General features: G+C 36.7%; 1 long non-coding RNA gene across 2 annotated transcripts in view; it reads left to right on the top strand.

The window, feature by feature from the left end:
* The window catches only part of LOC113966152, a 799,277-nt gene that overhangs the window by 929 nt on the left and 782,718 nt on the right, over window positions 1-15,630 (top strand). The window contains exon 2 of one of the 2 annotated variants that reach the window (XR_003533719.1): window positions 8,478-8,480. The exons of the other annotated variant lie outside the window; for it this stretch is intronic. This is a non-coding gene — a long non-coding RNA (uncharacterized LOC113966152). The remainder of the gene's footprint in view (window positions 1-8,477; window positions 8,481-15,630) is intronic. 2 annotated transcript variants of the gene reach the window in all.

Below are 15,630 nucleotides of genomic sequence, written 5' to 3' on the forward strand. Positions count from 1 at the left end.
TCTGAGAGGCTCTATCACGCCCAAGTTCGCATCCCAGGCTAAAAGGGTGCCATGACATTTTTAACCCAAAAGTCAAGGCACACCAGGAAAAAAACCTGACTGCCACACTGCAGGCTACCCTGTCTGTACACCCTTCAATGAAGCACCACTAGTCTTCCTTGATCTATCTTTGCTACTAGGTAGGAGCACATGAGCAGAGGCGGTACAGAGGTGGTGCAGAGGTGGTTCAACAAGGGGGTGACTGGTTCACAGTTAAGGATGCTGGGGAATGGGCTCCTTCCCCCCCCGACAGTCAGGAACACAGCGAGAAAGTAGGGAAACCTGCAATCCCACTGCTCCTCTATGGAGCAGTGAGCTAACTATAGCAAAGAGCTAACCCTCCTCTATAAAAAAACCCCATTTTAATGCCCTGCCAGAATCCTCATTGCTTGCTGCAGGCTGTGTACAACAGCTGGGAGGCAGCTAGGAAGCTGGTCCACTGTCCATGCATTGGAGTTGTACCTTCCTGATGCTTACCCAGCTCCCTACAAAATTCCCATACCCAAAGTCCAGCTATTTCTTTCCAGCCTTCTTCCAAATTCTTACTCGGACTTAGTTTTGTTTTCAGCAATGCAACTAAGTCATACATGACAGCTCCAGTGACCAAGCTGATGTGTAAGATTGGCATTTCAAGTTAATGTCAGAATATCAGAAGTGGATAGCAGTTAGCTGTCTCTAGGGACTGATAAGGCTGCACAGCCCTTTCAGACCATCTGACACAGTGCTCACATGATAAGCCACTTATAGCATTATCAAAAATCTTCTACAGCATAAATGAATATCTACATACACAGTGTTACTGCCACAAATTTGTTCTCGTTGTGTTTCCTTGTTCTCAGTTTCTGTCTGCAATATATAATAGTAGTCTTCCTAGGGAAAATTGCTCAAACAAACCACAGCTACATGCAATATTTCCACAACTCCTATTTTGCAGGATAGTGTTCTGATACAGTGGCTGCCTTTTGCGCTCTCTCTCAGAGCAAATCAGAACATAATAATAGAGCAGGCATAGAGATGTACAGAGAGTGCATTAAAGTCACCTCCACTTTTCCTAATAAACACATTGCCATCTGTCATCCCCATAACAGCCTCTGAAGGCAAAGAAATTTCAGCTTGAAGAAATGATCTAGAAAGAACCAGTCACTGCATTTGCATTGATTACTGCAAATGTGCTACTGTAAGGGCAAACCTGTTTGGGAATGGGAGTCTGAACTCTTATAATCTCTTGCAAAGGTACAGGAGGGAATATGGGAACCCAGGGAAAGGCATAATTATAGCATCTTCCTGTCAAATGGTTGGAGGGATAAAATGTCATCTTCCTGCATAATAAATAAATTAGAATTTCAATATTCAAGTCCTTGTCAGAGAGAAGATCTATCACAGAACAACCATTAATTTCTATGCTGCCTCTAGGTAATTTTTCACCACTGAGGGCATTTGACTGTTAAATGCTAATATGAATTAAATAAATGCTTATGAAGTCTGAGATATCTAATCAAGAAAACCCAGAAAAGATTAAAATTACTTCCACCTCCCCCCCCAAGCTACTTACAACAGTTACTGGTTGTGATATCCAGATGTGAAGAATCTAATGAACATAATGGCATCTATTTTAGGAACTGCTGTAACATCAATATTACTTTGCAGATCATGACACATTAGAAAAAAATTAAAGACAAGGAAATTGTGGTCTCCCTGGCACTTGACTTCATCAGTGGCACTTTGTACTTTATCCTTGAAACCTGTCAGACTCTCAGTAAACATTACTTCAGTGTCATCTGTATTCACCAGAAGGTCCTAATAGCTGCTGAGGTAACCTTGGGTGTCAGTCATGAGCATGAATGGCAACCAACACTGACCACATTTAGGGCGCTGGTCACATCACTCTTATTGGGACAGTCTTTGCTTCTCCTTTCTTTGTGCTTGCATTTCTTTACATCATCACATCACTTCCTTCTTTACTGGACCATCTACAATGGATCCTATTTCCTGGACCCTAAAGAAGATGGGCAAAAATATTAAAATTGATAGTTTTGCTTAGCACTAAAAATCATCGCCATACACTACTGAGATATATTGTTCCATATAAAATTAAAACCTGTTTAAAAAAAAAAAGGGCTTACCATATTCTTAAAACCTTTTTTCTTTATCTAAAAAGTTACTTTTTTTTAAACTTAATATTTCCCAAAAGAAATCGTTAATTTCAAAATCCACCATTTTTTGAATCCAATTTTTAAAGTGATGCTTTTTTGCAATTGCACTTTTGACAAATTTACTGCTCAGAAAATTCAAGTAGCCTACCCTTTCTACAAATATCCTCCTTCCATGTACTTGTGCCTCCCCCCCATGGCAATCTCAGTGCCATTGTGTACCCTGGAAGTGCAATGAGGAGCAGTCAGAGTTCAGGAAGCAGAGTATCAGCAGATGAATACCAAGACCACTGCAGAAATCCTTGGATTTGTGAGAAAGCCCTAAAGTCATGGAGGCTTGTTATTGGAGGCAGATTTTTGGAGAATATCCTGCAGATGTTGCCTGAACTGCCTGCTAGGGTTGACTTTAATCTTTCAAGGAACGTATATCAGGAACTCAAGTGATATACTCAATTTTATCAGGAACTTAGTTGGGAAAGGTTCAGAGTCAAAATTTATATAGGTGAGCCAAAGGCCATAGCCGCAGATTCAGTGGCATCTCTCCTAGACTGCCATCTTGGTCAGCATTACCTTTGATGTCTACTTATCAGAGACTTTTCCCTGCCTGAAAACAAGTGATCATTATTCCACCCAGTTTCAGCTGGTTAGCTATTATCTAGATGCCTAAATTATTTTCCCTGTCTGTTACCATAGAGATGGGAAGCATGGTTTGTTCATAAAGCAGGGATCACCCACCAGACTTGCAAGCAGAGTTTTTAAAGCAAGCCCCTTCACTGAAAAAATGGAAATGCTTTTTTATGATCCACTTGAATCTTTTTTATAGTCATTCTGCCTCAAATGGCTTCCTGAAAGCCCATCTGAAAAATGTCATGACCCTGGGCAAAGTAACTACTTTTTTTTTAATGTTTCCCATACCATCATCATCAAAAAGAATAAGTCTGGAGGAAGAATCTAGTCTTCATCTAAACCTATGAAACTTCATCATCTTCAAATCAAGGTCTCAGGGATGTGTGCTTAGAAGTGAAATTGCGCAATGGTAGGTCAGGGCATAAAGTGCCCTGAAAGCCTTTGTTACTGCTGCTAAAGGGTCAGGTGAAAACTCAGCTTAATTGTTAAAGCCCAGTGTGAGCTTCCAGGCTGGCAGACTAAACAAGAAAAGGATTTCATGAAAACTGTTGCAGAGTAATATGAAGACATAACTTGAACATCTCACATCAATGGAAATGGGGCCGGAGAGAGTTGTGCATCCAGGATACAAATAATTATTCCTAATTAATGAGTTCCCTGCAAAAATACATGTCTATACTTAGGAACCCCATGTCTTTATAGCTTTAATACCCATCATATTTGAATCTTAGAGAACATTTTTTCAGCAGACGTGACCTCAATCTAAAACACTGCCAAGAGAAGGAAAACAGGCGCTTTTCTATTTAAAAGCACACGGTGAACTATGAGTTAGAATTGCTATCGGTGCATGAAATAGTGATAAATAGTAGTCGTGCAGTTTCCACAGACAAATGAATGCATAGCTGACTAATGTCATGTTTTGCTCATTTAGCTGCTGGATTGCTCAAAAGCGAGTCTTGCACCCACAATTTCTGCAAGCACATAGAAGCCTGGGAGAAAAAAAGAGTGTCTTATTTGAGGATTACAGCCAGGCTTAGAGGTTTGTAGTTAGAAATCTGATGCAAATTTTACATCTGAAATTGATGGCTTTTGTGAATCATATTCTAAATAAAATTTATTGCTTATTTTCTCCTTACAGCATCTAAACTTTACCACTCATCAGGAATAACAACTCCATAATATGAGGGGTGGGGAAGAAGGGGTTTAACATTCATGTTCCACTTCCTTTTTGTTCTGTGAAGCAACTTTATATTACTGTATTTAGTACTCACTTTTGTGGTGCAATTCTGCAGCAGCAAACTTGTAGAGAAGGTATATATTCTCCTGTCATTAAATATGTAGCACTTTTTTTCTGTCAGAGCTTAAGAAAATAGGTAAAATAAAAGCTGTAGAGAATACACTGAACAGAATAGAGAAACATTTAATTCTTGTGACTGTGACACACTATTTTACTGGTTTCTTTAAAGAAGTGCTATGTAAGCATTGTTAAAGTGGAAAGAATTCTTTAGAAACCAAGTTCCACATAAACAGCTCCAGAGAAGTAAGAACATCAAATTACTTTATACAAGTATATTCCTTTATAAGTCAGGATGGTATACAAGACTTATGAGTTGCAGAGGAGAAAAAAGAATTTAATTTTCTGGTGTTGTGCTCAAGAATACCAGAAAATTGAACTCTCTCAGCTCACACTGGACTTCAAATATCTGCTGCCAGTCAGAACATTCCTTCTGACAGGATTCCACTTACCAAGTCCTTTGCAATCCACAGGCTGTACTAGTTTTCAATCAAAGAGAAAAGAACATAACACAGAAGCTGTCATCTGCTACAGATGACTACAACCTCAACATGCCCATGGGAAGTTTTGGAGAAAAAAGCTGCTTGTAGAGCATTTCTTTGGTGAAATTAGTTTAGATTGAGCTTAACAGTAACACTGTCATAGATTAAAGGAAAGAAAGACAAAACACATTTAGGAGGAGCAGAAGATGTTCTATGCATCAGAATAACCTATTTTTTTAAAATTCAAACTATTTCAGTCACCCTCATCAGCAGACAGCAGTGACTAACGCTATAAAAAACACTAAGAACAGTAACCAATTGTTTTATTGTGAATCTTTAACATAATTTTTATTACCTCTTTGCTTCCAGAACAGTCAAGGCTAAAGAAATAGCAATTGATATTCATGTCTCAGTTCTAAAAATCTATTCAGTGGGATTCCAATAAGTAAGTTTTTGTTCTACCATTTCTTTTTTTTTGCTACCTCACTGAAGACAACAGCTGTAGTGGAGAGAATACAGTTTCTTAGGTGATTACTGGAGAACTTCACTATTACGTTCAACTAACAGGTGATAAATAGAGTTGGTGTGGAAAGAATGGCATGAGGATTACCAGTGCATCAGAATCATCAATGTATACCCTGAACATTGCTGTGTTGAGGTATTTCTCTCATTTCTTACAGGATGCCTAACATAAAATCTGTTAGAAACTTGAGCTGTGTTTTCACAGCTGTGACCTGTGTCAGAGTAGAAGGAAAATCCAGGGTCACAATGATTCAGAGTACTACAACTATGAGAAGATGGTGCAGTACTACAGCCAGTACATCTTGATGGCCTCTCTGGCATAAGCATCTAGCAGGCAAGGCAGTAAAAATGACGGATCAAACCCCCATAGACCTTGACACATCTGGTAGTCAACAAATTTCACTGCAAAAAATATACTACCTGGTTGTTGTTTTAAATGTAGTTTGAGGATAGCGTCCAGAGTGCAAATGTGTCTGTTTGACTGAGTGTCATAGCTCTGCAATCTTCAGTGACCTCGTAATTTACCCATATAACACATACATCCATCCGACACATATTAGAATGAACTGTGCTGACTGTGTTTAAAGCAATCAGCCCTTACTGAATCCTCACACTGTGACACTTGTCTGTGGCTTAATTCTAGGTAGTCTGGGCAATCAAGCAGCCAAGTGGAGGGTAAACATTATCTTGCACTTAAGTTCTACTTTTTGCATATACATTTTTGTAGAATAATGACATATGGTCCAAGAATATTCCTACATTATAAGTTTGAAGATACCGTTAGTATTTAATGTGACTAGTGATGCATGTCTTACAGATACATTCTTAAAGACAAAGAGAATCTATTCTCTTATGCCTTTGAAAATAACACCTCTCTGTTAGACGTTCATGCAATGAATTTACATAACACTTTACACTTTAAAATGTGGTGGTGCTGAACGCTGAAGCAGACAAGCTTGATCATTTATAGAAGAGCCTCTCTGCTAAGTGTCACATAGCACCTTTAGAAACTAATAGTGAGTCTGTATAAGACGACAGTAACAAAGGAGAAGAACAGAACTGTAAAACAGACAAGACTTACAATTAAAGAGATCCAGCAGGATCTGTCCTCCTGTTTAACTCATAAGGCTATCAGAATATATGTTCAGATGCAAACTTTGACCCAGCTTCAGGAAAAGCTGAAAGTCTTACAGAGAACACACACCCACCCACCCACACACACAAAGATTGCTTGGTACATTAAGGTAGTAGTTTTAGATTTTGTGAGTAAGCATTTTCTTTAATCATGTGAACTGTCACCAAGACTGGTGTTAAAGTAGGTCCCAGATCAGTGTTTCATTTACAGTGGTTCAGAGCAGTTCCTGAGACTGACAGAGACAAGACTTAGTCAAAGTGAAGTTTAGCAACTAATATGCTGATTATAAAAAAGGAAAAAATAGTAATAATTTCCAGACTTAGAGTTTTGACTTGTTTCCATGCACGCAGACTTTTCTCACTGCTGGTGACTGTGAGGGTCTTAATGGCCAGTCTTCGCGAACGAAGATTTTGGGAAAGGTCTTTTACCTTTCCAGCCTGCGCAATGGATTTTTTAGGTGAGACACAGCGTGCGCTGAACTGAGCCCACCCTTTAATCCTAAGGTTCATCTGCCGGGGCCAAGCAAGCTTGGACAATGGCAGTGAGGTCCTCAGGACGTAGGTTTGTTTAGAGGTGAGGGTCTTAGTACTTTATCATATAGATGGAGCGGATTCACATTATCCCAATCTGCCTGGCATGTGCACACATTAATCTCTTAGGATGATTGGGCCCTAGAGTGGGGAAAGAAGCAAAAGCAAAACAGGGCTTTTACAGGGGAGAGCTGGTCCATTCTAAAGCCTCATTTAAATAAAAATATCATGAAAAAAGAAGAAATCCCTACCTTAGGCTATGCCTACTGTCTCATATGAAGAAAGCATGGTTGCAATCCCTTTTTTTGTTAAAAAAAGCCACTGAGACTCATCAAAAAACACCAAGAAATGAGTGCATGAGATTTTTGCTCCACCTGTTTCTCTGGAAAAAAGTTACATCTCAAAGGACCATAAGCTATTTGCCCATGGTACCGGTCACAATCAGTGATTTATGAATTTTCATTTCTACTTTCATCCCCTTACTAATGGTATTTGTACAGTTAGCTAAAGTTTTTTTTTACTTATGGTGGCAGTTACTCTGTCCTAGTGATATTTTGGTTTCAAATAAAAAGCTCCTGAAATTCATCAGCCTCAATTGCTTTTGTGTTTTCTGTTCTTTTATTTTGTCAGAGGCTCAGAAGTAGAGGGAGAGATGGGCTTATTTCATAATAGCACAGCTTCCAGAAAAATACTTTTATATAATAAATAATGATATATAATTACAATAAAACCACTTAATAATATCTAGTTATAATAAAATTAAATAATAATATTATATATTACTGAAATACTTTCATCATTTCCAGATCCAAATATGTCCATTTTCCATTCAATACTTTTTCAAGGCCAATTTTATAACATCTTTCTTTTCTCACTTAGCCTGCTTGCGTTTATCCTACTTCATTCTTTTGACTTCATAGACTTTTTAATTCAAAGATATTTAGAGAGGAATTCTAACTTGATTAAGAAGATTTCTGTGTCTAAAGACATAAAAGCGTTGCCATACAACTTCAACAAAAATGGAGCTTTGCCCTTACAGTTTAGTGTCTCAGCATTTGCAGTGTCATTTGAGTGAGCTTTTCAAGTGTATGTTGCTTGAGGAAGAAATACCTAATTTTGTGTCTGTACCACCAAGCTTAATTATTCCAACCTGCAGTGGAGTATTTAAATAAATATTAGTGAAATAGTAAAAGAAGAATATCTCTTTAAGAGCTTAAAATAAAGACCACAACCAGCTTGAAAGAAATGACACCATTTAAAATGTTAATTTTCCAATTTCAATATTTATCACTTAACATACTGCTAACAGTAAGACAAACAGCATGTTCAGATTGCACTTTATTGCCTCATCAATGGACTTATCTGCTCTGCTGAGTATAATTTATCCTAGATACATAACATGATTTCCATAAAATATGATTTTTTTTTATCTTTAGCTGAACATTGCAAGTTTTACCTTCCCAATTACTTTATTATTGCATTTAATTGTCAATATGATTTATGTATTGCCTGAAATTCATGTACACTGTATGCTTCTTGAACAAAAAAAAATTAAATGCTGTCAAATTTCATCAAAATAACAAATAAGCCTATATGCAAATATAAATAAGATCCTGTGAGAATTTTGATAATAAGCATCTTCATAAAACAGGGAGCATAAAATCATATACATGCTATATCAGAGTCCTATTGTATGAGACTGTGACACTAATCAGACCAGTAGTGTTATCCTTACAGGATTTCTCTCGATAGCAGAACTTCATATATACTATGCAATACAGTCAAGCTTCCAGCTGACTTCCATAACTTTGATTATCCTAATAAAATATATGTTTAGTAAAAAAATTCTAAAACTATGAAAATACATCCAATGGCAACATCCAAACAGATGCAGACTAATAGACTATTTATCCTATAGTTATTTACTCACTTGTGTATGTAGCTATAAATACAATGACTACAATTTAGAACACTTTTATCTTCAAAAGATGACAGATTTCACCAAATTAGGCATAAAATTGTATTTATATATTACCTCAGGAATTTAAATTAGTGGTAAACCTCCAGGTGAATTCTGCATATTACCTCAATAAAGGTATTATGAAATCTTTGGTAAGCCATTTCTATAGCAAGTAAATTAAATAAATTTTTAAACATACTGCAGCAATTAATCACTCTTCTACACAATAATTAAGTTTATTCCAAGTTTGTAGAGCTTCAAGGAACATTTGGGTAAACACACTATTAGAAATATTATTTTATAACAACCACAGCAGCAAATATACCATGTGGGAGTTTCAGCAGCAGACCCCAAAGAGGGAACAATACTACTGAGAAGAAAAGTTACCGCCTGTTCTCTATTTCATAATGTGAAGAAACCCTGAAGAGTTTACTGCTTAATGTCTTTAAGTTGCAGGCAAAGTCAGCAGTCATCATTCCAAAAGCTCATTTGTTTGGGTCAAGCAGAGAAAATCGTCAAACACAGTTATAAACAAGGCTATAGAGACAAGGCAAACAATGAAGTTATGCCATCTTCCTGACTGTTTTGCACTCAAATTGACATTGTTCCTGGGTGGTGACAAAGTGGGAGGAAAAGGATAATCTGAGGATTTAACTTAGTTATTTTGAACTTCCTGGTGTTCCTATTCAAGGTAACAGAGAAACTGGCATACCTGAATAGCAAAAGAAATAGAATCCAACGAGCAAGGTTAAAAGTTAATGAGATTCAAGGTAGTTTTGCAGTGTAAAATGCACTATGTTAGGTAGGATATGGGTGCATTTGATACTGCAACCACCCGGCTGTTATTCACATTCTGTTTCTGGTTAAAAAAGTATCACAGAGGATGTTTGTTTGTATTTGGGTTTCTCTCACCAGTGTGTAGGAGCACAGGACAAAATAAGGAGGCTGAGCAGACAAAGCACTAGTGTTGATGTGCTGTAATGTCCTCTTTCTTCCTTGCTATCTAGGACCAGAGCAAATAGGTGCAAGAGACTAATACTGGAAATAGAGTAAAAAGAAAGAGTGTCCCACAGTTATATTACAAGGGCTTTTTGATATTTTTTTCCTAAATTTTCTCCAAAAAAGCAGTATACCTTATACATGTAAATGAAGACAAACTGCAGAGGTGTCAGAATCTCAGCCTAAATCTGGACATTGGCTTCCAAACACCATTTTGTCTACCAAAATTCAGCTGCATCAGTCTCATCAAATATGGTTTGCGAGATAAATTTCAGTGTCAATAATTGTTAATGTTCCTGTAAAAATATGACCTTCAGCACTTAATTATTTTATGTTGCAAGAGACCTTGGCATTTTCAGTATGTAACCCAACAGATTCTATGGCAAATGAACACACCCATGACAAAGCATGACAAAAATGATGTCCCTACTAATTCATTTCAAGGAAGATGGGATTTAACGTCCTGTGCGTGCACTGCAAGAATTAATGTTACAATATTGCAATCAGCACTGTTTCCATATGGAGCCTGGTACCCACACAAATCCTGCTTATCAATAAAGAAGATCAAAAGTAATATGTTACAGGGTCCAAGATAATGACAATACAGATTTTATCTTATTTTTATCAACTTTTTTGTTTGTTTGTTTGGCTGGTTAATTGTTTTGTTTGGTTGTTTTTTTTTTGCTCTGAAGAGAGGCAACCAGGGAACTTAGGATCAGTCTCTGACAAATTTGCAGTTACCAGGGAGCCACAGTCCAATCCAAACTCCAGTAAAGCTGCAAGGCTCCCTACATTTCAAGAGAATAACATGGAAAACAAATGAATTGCTTAGAACTTGCTATTTGTAAGTACTGGCTACAACACCACAGATGAAATCCTGTTTCCCATCAGGGCCAAAATGTATACATGGTTCAGTGAAGACACCAAACTTTTGATGTCAAGTCAGTCACTGAATACAAATAAACAATCCTCAGTGCAGTATAGAAGCCACAGTTTCACTGTCAGCTTCATCTTCAAGCTACTGTGCCTTGTCCCTGAGCAGCAGTGTGAGTCTCATCCTTCGCCTCTCAGTCTTGACAGGAGGAACACAAGATATCCCACTCCACTGGCCTACTACCTTGAGCCTGTACAAATGCCCTTGCTCTTCTTGTTCTTCCACAGTGCCCATTCAAATGCTATTATTCTATGGCTTTCACATCTTTGAAGGGAAAAAAAAAAGTAAAAAAGGTGAACTAAAGGAAAATCACACAAATTGACATGCAGCCAAACCAAGAAGCAACTGAAATTATTTTTTTTTTCCTGAAGCTGATATATGCATGACCTATACAGACATGCTTAGGAAGAAAAAGATATTGAATGCACCTATAATGATCAGTCTTGCATAGGCTATAAAAGGTGAGCTACTGCATACAACTGATAAAAGCAGGCTTATCGTATTTAACACTGATTTCATTTTTATATTTATTAAAACAATAAAAAGCCATTACGAATATTGCACTACAGATCATACAATAATTTCTGCTAAATGGAATAGCCCTTTTTATAGCATATCATTATACTCTGACTTTCTGCAAAATGTAAGCCATAACACTTCTGACTCTTGATGCAGGCATACAATCAACTGCTAGTGATCAACCCGGGGCATAGCTCTAGAAAGTCATCCAGTCTCAACAAGTATTTCCAGGAACAGAAAATATACTTGCCCCCTTTGGTAATTTTTCTTAATGCTAATATGTTTTCTGTTTTTTTTTTTTTTCTCTCTCCAGTCTGTAAATGCTGGATCCCTTAATCTTTTTTTTTCCTTTTTACCTTTCAGCTAAGAAAAAACCTGGTTTATAGTCCATGGGTGTCAATGGAAACTCTCCCGCAAATACCCCAACAAGTTTCTCGGTTTCTGCCATTCTTAGTGTTTTCTCAGTATATATGTATGAATAATAAACAAGCCTCCTAACAAATTAACTAATTAAATACTAAAACATAAAATTTTAGATTTAAATAGAAAAAAGAAGTAAATTTCAGACCTATTCCATTTTCCTGGGTTCTAAGGAAAACCACTTTCATCATGTTTTCAAAGCAAATATTAATCACAAATCAAAACATCTGAGAGGAGCCTAAAGGAAAAGGAAATTAAATAAAGGTATTATTAAGCCATGATAAAAAAGATATACACCTCTACAAGCCCACACCAGCTATTTCCATGGTAGCACTGTTTAAAGAAAAATGATTGAGCCCTTCGGTCTCGCTCAAATATAGGATCAATTCCAGTAGCACTGCCTGAGCCACTACATTGGATGGAAACTGGTGGGAAGGAGAAGCCAAACCCTAAACTGTATTGTTTCTGTTAGGTCATGTCATAAAAGCTCTTGTACACACCCACAGTAGAGCACAGAAAGAAAATGGCAGGAGAGAGAGACCAAATGATACCTTGCTCTGGCTCCTCCTAGGCTTGCCCACCCATGCAGTGCACAAGATCAGTGCAGCCTGTCATGTCAGATCATTAAACTCCATTTCTAACTCTTCCTTGGGTGAGGGATTCCCAGTTCCATATGCATGTGTGCTCTTCATTCATTCCAGCTCTTTCAGTCTTCTCCCACTCTCCTCACTACAGTGTTCCTTCAGCCAGTTCAACAGCACATGGATGTGCTGTAAACTGCAGCAAAATTAACTAGTTTAAATTAAAACAAACAAAAATTATTAAAGGCTTTGTAAAAAATAAGTGATTTCATAAAATGAGGTTTAAGTATCCTGAAAGGTACTTAAAGCAAGGGAATGAAAAGCTTCTCTCTGCAGAGGGACAGAAAAGAGCAGTTGAAGCTACAAACACACATAGCTTGATGGCACACATTCTTGGCTTGATAGTAATTCTTTCTGCCTTCTTTGGTAACTTACATAGAGAAAGTTGACACAAATTTTGCTTTGCTAGAAAAATTTAAGAAACAGTCAGGCATAAAAATCAAATTGAAGGAGTAGACCTAAACCAACCACATGGACTCCTTTCTGATAGTCCGTGTTTCATTTCATCATAGAGAGCACCTCTGCCTATCACCGAAGAGATGCTAGTTATTTACCAATTCTCTTTTAGATTTCTGGTTATTGCTGATACTGCCCATCAATCTAAATTACTTTCATCAGTAGGGGAATAAAACACTAACAGTGTACATTTACGTGCATCACCTGAGTTAGAATTAGTTATAATTTTTTGCATATGACATAAAAATAGACCTAAGTATCACATATAAGTGTCCTTAAATTTGGATATAATTGTGGTATGACCTCTACTGCTTTAAAATACAGTCTGCTACTAGTACTCTATAAACTGATGAATCCAAAGAATACAACTTACATGGGGATCTCTATGGGCATTGAAATTTCAGTGACAATACCTTTATTATATTAAAAACCAGAAGTGATTTTGTTTTGAATACTCTTTTGTTGCCACTTAGGAAAATATGTGAAATTCTAGCGAACTAGAAAGTAAAATAATGCCTGGGTTTTTTTGTAATTTTACTTTCAAAGGCATTCCATGCACCTGGAAAATGTCTAAATTATGTTCTCTAAGCTTCTTCTAAATCATGAACCAATTTGACATAGTTTCTAAACTTTTATATTATTCTACACTTGTCACAACAAATAAGTATACTCATACAAAGTCATTTGATTTTAAATATGAAGTCTACTTTATATACAATATCCCTCCATTAGCAATAAATACAAAGTCAATATCTTCTATGAGACATGACAAAATATTCAATGTTATTAGTAGTTCTACAGAAAATGTTGCATTTGTCAGAGAAAGTAAAACTGACAAATCCCTACCAGCAGGAACAAGGTTATCAAATTGTGGTGGAGATAGTATTCAAGATTTGCTGAAAAGCTCACAGACAAATAACTTTCTTGTGACTTCTTGTTGTCAATTCAATGCTTTGACTTCATTTAAAGAATAATCTTATGCTGTTGTTTGAACTGTAATTAGACAAGAGAAAAATAATGAACTTTTTAAATGTTCTAAACATAGAAGCACCACCTATGAATTGTGACTGGTTTTTACCATCCCTTTAAACCTCAGAGTAAGCAAAGCACTTGAAGTACTTAATTTTAAATATATGGATAATCCCATTAACTTCATTAAGTGTTAACTATGTGCTCAAAGCTGAATGTTTAATGAATATAAATTTCCAAGAATAAATAAAAGCAATCTAAGAAACAAGTCTATACATGAAACATTTATTAAAGCAGATCGTAATAATCCTGTAATTATTATTTGTAAAAAAAAAAAAGATAAACACAACATTTGCATGAAGGATCTTCTTTAGTCATCATTTAAAAGCTAGATGAGACCATAGGACTTGTGCTTAGTCAAAAATCAACCAGAAGCTAATGAAACATCTGAATTTTGAGCCCACACATGACTAATTATCTGCTCTGCTTGGAAGAACATGTTTACTTCTGATTTATAGATAACAGAATTTTTCAAAGCATAAATTAGACTTGGATTAAAACATTTAGTGTAGTTTAACTTGGGGGGAGAATGTTGGTGAGGATTAGACAATCATCATTCTTTTATTCTTCATCATAAAAAGTCACTGTAGAAATCCCAGAGGTGTCCTGAACTTGATTAAAATAAATAACAATTTTAAAAATCTAGAAGCTTTTACACAGGATGCATATTTTTTTAATGAATCAGATTTAGTTTCAATCTCAAATCCTTGTTGAAAAATTAAAGCAAAAAGAAAATCTATGTGAAAACTTCTCATAAAAATAGCCTTGAGGTCTCAATCTGTTTATCTGCTGGTACTTAAATCATGTCAGTGTCCAGGCAGAGCTGCACTAATGCTGGGATTTTAAAACGGGGAAAAAAAGCCATGTTATTTGGAACATAGATATAGGTTATGGTGCCTAATTTTATTTAACAAATTTTCTACTCTCCACAATGACTAAAGTTTCATTTTTCTATCAAGATCCAAAAGAAAAGGCCTACCTATTGCACCACTTCTTAACCATGACCTTTCCCACATCCCTATCTTATTTATAGAATGAGTAATTGCATCTATAGAGCACCTTACAACATCTGTTAATTAAGTCGTTTTTTCCACATGAAATCTATGAATGCAGGTCTGTTTGTTTTGTGGGATTTTTTTCATCTGTTTGTTTGTTTTTTTCTATGTGTTTTTCCATTATTTAACTGTGTCCTTGCCCTGCAAATTTAGTCCCAGCGAATCCCACTCCTGAACAGGACTCACAGTCCCATGAGCTTCCTGCGATACAACTTGATGGTCGTTAGACCAAAACAAAAGAATGGAGTTTGTTGTCTTGGCAAATATTCAAAGCAGTGAATCACTGAAAGATGCAAGGAGGAAGCTATGAGTTAGTTAATCTGTAAATAAGACAACTTTTCACCAGGGTACCCAACTCCAGCATCGGAAATTGCACAGAACCAGATCTACTTCTCTCCACCCCCTTCCTCAGCCTTCCAGGATATAGAGGGGAAGAAACATGAATATCAACTTGGTAGTGAGGAGAGATAAGGGGCTTAAAAAGCTTAGATTCGTGATGCTGAGCTACATGATAGTTGTTTCTTATAGTGGGAATGGCTGTGCTCCAGCAACAGACACAGCAATTAGGACATCCAGAGCATCTAATTTTCTGCTGGGTCTTTCAACAGAAATACTGGTTTTGCAGAGAACCAGCAACAAGCTCCAGCAGGCAAAATGTGCATCTAGCATTCAGTTTAGGTTTCACTCCTCACTGATCATAGAATTTAGGGATTTCCCCTGTTTATTTATGAGCAAGTTGTTCATAAACTGATAAGCACGTTGATTAATTGGCAGCAAATATGCACTGACATGGGGTCCCTTGAATTAAAATATAAGAAGGGCAAATATGCACAGCAAA

Source organism: Neopelma chrysocephalum, unplaced genomic scaffold, assembly GCF_003984885.1.
Source record: "Neopelma chrysocephalum unplaced genomic scaffold, ASM398488v2 Primary Assembly neopelma1_22b, whole genome shotgun sequence".
Taxonomy (NCBI): Eukaryota; Metazoa; Chordata; class Aves; order Passeriformes; family Pipridae; genus Neopelma; species Neopelma chrysocephalum.